General features: G+C 32.4%; 1 protein-coding gene and 1 long non-coding RNA gene across 2 annotated transcripts in view; both read right to left on the bottom strand.

Annotated features, from left to right (window-relative positions):
• The window catches only part of LOC118734246 (retinoblastoma family protein-like), a gene marked incomplete in the record, with an annotated part of 249628 nt that overhangs the window by 65330 nt on the left and 179350 nt on the right, over positions 1 to 4948 (bottom strand).
• The window catches only part of LOC118734247, a 25453-nt gene continuing 22053 nt past the window's right edge, over positions 1549 to 4948 (bottom strand). The window contains exons 2-4 of the long non-coding RNA XR_004992362.1: positions 1973 to 2122; positions 1655 to 1919; positions 1549 to 1586 (exon numbers count right to left, since the gene is read on the bottom strand). This is a non-coding gene — a long non-coding RNA (uncharacterized LOC118734247). The remainder of the gene's footprint in view (positions 1587 to 1654; positions 1920 to 1972; positions 2123 to 4948) is intronic.

Raw genomic sequence — 4948 nt, 5'->3', positions numbered from 1 at the left:
TTGAGAACATTTTTTGGTTTTGTTGTATTCTTTTATTGCATGCCTTAAACTTTTTTACTTTAAGTTATAATGGTGAAGGTATGCCTTCTGCCTTTGTCAAGCACTTATGCTAGGTGCGAGAAATTTAGCCTATGCGCGTAAAAGCATAGCATTTTCGTAGATTTCACGAAAAATCGGACTATGATGGATTCTGTGATAGCCAGAAATCCTAGCAAACGACAAATGGACTTTCCAATAATAGTCGAACATAAATGACCAATGTGCATCTATATGAGATACGTTGCTTGCGGCAAGTTCACAGGTTAACGCCAGACCGTAAGAGGTTGGAAATCATACGAACAGCATAATCCCTACATTTGACATAAAAATTGTTGTAAATATTTGCACAAACATAACCATAAACAGTATACCTTTTGAGAAACACATTCATGAAGCGCGCACTTGCACCCTCAGCGATTGAACATCATGTTTATTTATTTCTTTGGCTATATCTCTGGGCGGTTTATTTGTGCCAGTTGCCTTTAGTGTTTTTGCCAATGACATGGCACTATTGCACTGATAATAACTAAATTTAGCCGCAGTTGCATTCACACGTGATATAAAAGCTGGTGACGGCAAGCTGTGGGAAACCCCGGATTTGCCGTTTGTTGTGTGGTGTTTGTTCTGCAACAATAGCTGCATTTTTTTGTAAGCGAGCGACAAAAGAACGCTCAACTCGGGTAAAATTTCCTTTTAGCTACTTAAGCAGCCCTGTTGATGGCTGGTAGGAAACCTGTGATTAGTTTAACGGGATTTAGATACAAAAACCAATTTAAATGAGTAATTATGCGAGGTATTTGCGTAATATATGGAAACAGAAATTTCCCTATCCACTTTCCCATTAACAATTCACAATAGAGCAGTTTTTCCACTTACCAACACTACCCTTCAGGTCGACCTGGCTGAGCTCGGATAAATAGCCGAGTTTGTGTTGTTGCTTTGCGTGTATATTGTCATTTAAGCGAGTGTTCTTTTGTAGCTCGGTTGCAAAAGAATGCACCTAATAGCCTGCAATGATGACATGTCCTATAATAGGTTCGTTCGCGTAGCTGTTAATTGTTCATGTTTAACCAAAACTTACAGGTTTTTGCGTTCGCGTACGCAAAAAACTTGCAAAGTAGGGGAAATTGAGAGAGCAAAGTGACATTTAATTTTGAGGGGAAGCTGTTAGTTTCTGTTGGAAAAATTTTTGCCAACAGCAATTTGCCAACAGGGAAACAGCTGATCAAAAACAGCTGGTTGGCATTTACGCAAATCACAAAATTTAATTTGATGGTTTGGAAGATAAAAATTACAAAATGCGACAAATTAAACTTGTAAGAAATAAGTAGTTATTTGTTTAATCAATAAACTGTGTCAGTATAACACTTTGCGATGACTTTTCGTACGTTTTAAATTTTACACTTTTGTATGTAAACAAAAATTATATCAGCTGTTCGTCTAACTTGCAAGTTTCTGCAAATTTTCTGTTCGCGTACTATTTTGGATATTTCTCTCTTGTGAGCGAACAGATGACATTTCGCCGGAATTTGGCAGTTGGTTGGTTTCTGTTGGAGATTTTAAACGAACGCACCTAATGTCGACGAACAAATATATAAAATTGAAAATGACTAACCTCATTCAGAATTGCTAATCGATGCTTTAGCTTCATGTTCTCAGTTTCCAACGTTGTGTACTCTTGATTACCTTCAATTTCAAGTCCCTCGTCATGTTTTGTATTTTCTAATTACATATGCATGCAAGTGCGATGTCAGATGCTCCTACAAATACAAATAAAAATGTTTAACATGCTCTACATGCAGCTGGAGCTAATGGCCAATGTATGCAGCCACACTTATTGCTGCAGCAGCAGCGAGAGATTTCGAAGGAGTGCATCTTGTCTGTTAATGGGAAAGTAGGATATGAATTGGTACATTGGATCTCCAATGCTCACATTATACAATAGATGTGTGGGGATTCCGACTGATTCGGAAGACCACCCTTGGTCACGTCCAGAACGTATTTTCTAAGAGGAAAAACCGCAGGGATTGCAGTAGTTTTCCTTTCAATCATCGTTAATGATGCTATGCTTGTAATTTATGGTCTGAAAAGAAAGAAAATTGCATTAGTCAAATGTTAAATATATCAAATCAATAAATTTCAATAATGTTTGCCATTTCATCCATATTGTAACTATCAATAGCTTATAAAGAGAAGTGTAAAGTTTTCTTTATCTAAAACTAATAAAGTTAGAAGCACGAAGTTCAAGGATGCGATAGTTAACATATTAGTCCTTGACATATATTAAAAAAAAAATAAATATTGGAAATTTCCAAATATATTCAAGGATAAAGTTTTAAAAGGACATTTTCAATACTTATTCGTCCAGGTGCGCCCAAAGTTTTCCATGTATTTTATATGGGGAAAAAACAACTTTTCGTACAAATGGTATAGAATAGTTAAAAATCAATATTTTTCTACCAGAAAACTCAGTTTATCTGCAGGAGATTCCCAATAATAATTTGTTTATTTAACCATTTTTTCATCGCAACTATAATTTATAAGTCCGCCAAAAACCCTCAAAAAATCTCGAAAAATGCACTGGGCGACCAATAAAAAATCGTTAGTATTAAAACATGGTTAAATAAAAAATTGGGTGTAATTATTGAAAGTCTCCTGAAGAGAATCTGAGTTTTCCGATCGAAAAATATTGATTTTCAAAAATTCTAACCCTTTCTACGAAAAATTTTATTTTTCCCATATAAAAATACATGTAAAACTTTGAGCGCTTTGAGCGACCTCTAAATATTTTTTGATTTCAAAATAAAAAAATAAGGGTATACTTTTTTGGGTATAGAACAATCCTAGGGGGTGAGAGCATTACCATTCCGACTTTACTGTTTCGGGCCACCCTAGTGTACACATTTAACATGTGGTATGAAATACCATTATAATATCATTGTACACAGGAGCCAATAAATTTTTTTTATATATATGGTATATATGACGTTTTTAATAGCAATAATGTTATCATTTCCACTTCCAGTGATTAAATATTCAAAGAATAATTCACGTTTTATTTTAAAATTATTTTTAAATTGAAGTTCACTTTCAAAAATTTTAATTAGAAGTCGGTTTCTCTCTTTTCGACTGGAAGCAAACTTTATACTTAAGTTCCTCTCAGTTGCTCCGTTTGAGCGTGGTATTGAAAACCCAAAATTACATATTTTTTTCGAACTATGGAAACGTATTACTATTTATGGGCTTCGTCTGTATTTCGGAAATACTATTTCCCCATGGCTTAAATTACTTTTTCCAACTGCGCAAAAACTTTGAAAGACTAAGAACTCGCTAAAAAAAAGTATTTAACTCGCTGTCTTGTGTTAAAAACCCTTTTACAATGTCAGCAAATTGAGAAAAAGTAATTGTATGATGCCGGCAAAGCCATTCAATTATTCAAATTTGTTGTTATTAAACTGAAAGTTATTTTCGGGATAAGAAATGTTATCGACAAAAATGTGTGTGCTCAGAATTGAAAATTCAGTACAAATCAGTACAAATTTTGAAAAATCATGACATTAGCGTACTGATTGAAGAAATTAATAAGATCAGTACGAGAGTTGAAAAATCAGTACTGTACTGATAAAATCAGTACGTCTGGAAACCGTATTTTTTGTGAAAAATAAACGTTGAAAAGAGTTTTTAAACTTGATTATCTCATTATCTTATTAGCGCACACTATTGTGCTTATTTTTAGTATAATATAATTGTATTATCTCAGACTTTTTTTCAATGTTTTCTAATATTCGTTCTTTTGGCATGCAACAGCAACCATGCGCTCGATTTCTCGTGGGGAAATTTGGTCCCCATAAAGGACTTTCACCACGAAACAGCTACAAAAACAAAAACCTTTTCTACTGGTAAACTGTGATCGCTTTGTTTGAAATTCAAAGAAAGCAAGATGCAGTTTTATAGCTCATAAAATTTTAGAATAATAAAGTGCAAGTTTCAATTGCTTTGATTTTCTTTTGCTGACTTGCACTTCAATAGACCAAAATTTTATGATCTATAAAACTGCATGCTGAAAAATGTTCTAAAAACCCATATTAAAATTATAAAAATTTAGATGGAAATTTGTTGAATTTTTCTAAGTTTTATATAAAGTTTGAAACGATGTTACATGGTTTTGTTTAAAGCATGAGCACTATTTTTATAAAAAATAACAAAAAAATATTAACTTAAAAAACGTATTGAATAATTAAATAAAAGAAATCAACACGTGAACACTTGAATCGCTACTACTCTATAAATATAATCAAAATAAAAGTTTGTTAAATTGTTTGAAATTGGTTTTGTTTTATTTCCATAGTGAAGGAAAACTCTATGCGTATCGATGCATCGATGTACGCCGTCCGATTCATCGACTTGAAGAAAAACATCGATGTATTTTTGCCATTGGCATCCCTAGCTCAACGTTTTTCATTTTCAATCTCATAAATTATTTATAATTACTTTTGCTAAAATTTCAAAATCAAAAATTATCAAAACAAGTTCTATGGGACTGAGAAATATTATTTTATACTTTTTAGTATAAAAGCGTGTTATATTGAAAAGTTTTTTATTTTATTTATTTAAGAGTTGTTCTTACTTTTTTTCAGTGTGTGAGAGACAATGCTTCTGTTAATTAATTTGTCTTTGTATTCTTACATAATTCCTGTATTTATTGTGGGATTTTTTTGTTTAAAATACTTATAAAATTTTATTTATTTCATTAATGTTCAGTTTTACATGGAATAATAAGTGTTGAAGCGAATATATAAATTGTTGAGTTTTGCTTCGTATTGCCTCAATGGATTTTTTATGCGTTTTTTTTAGAATTTTTTACGTGGAGTATCTGAATTTATTGGTTTTTGAAAATGCTGGAATGCAT

Source organism: Rhagoletis pomonella, unplaced genomic scaffold, assembly GCF_013731165.1.
Source record: "Rhagoletis pomonella isolate Grant_MI unplaced genomic scaffold, Rhpom_1.0 Rhpom_scaffold_00002, whole genome shotgun sequence".
NCBI lineage: Eukaryota > Metazoa > Arthropoda > Insecta > Diptera > Tephritidae > Rhagoletis > Rhagoletis pomonella.
The sequence above is the reverse complement of the archived record's forward strand: the minus strand, read 5'-3'. Positions and strand labels throughout refer to the sequence as shown.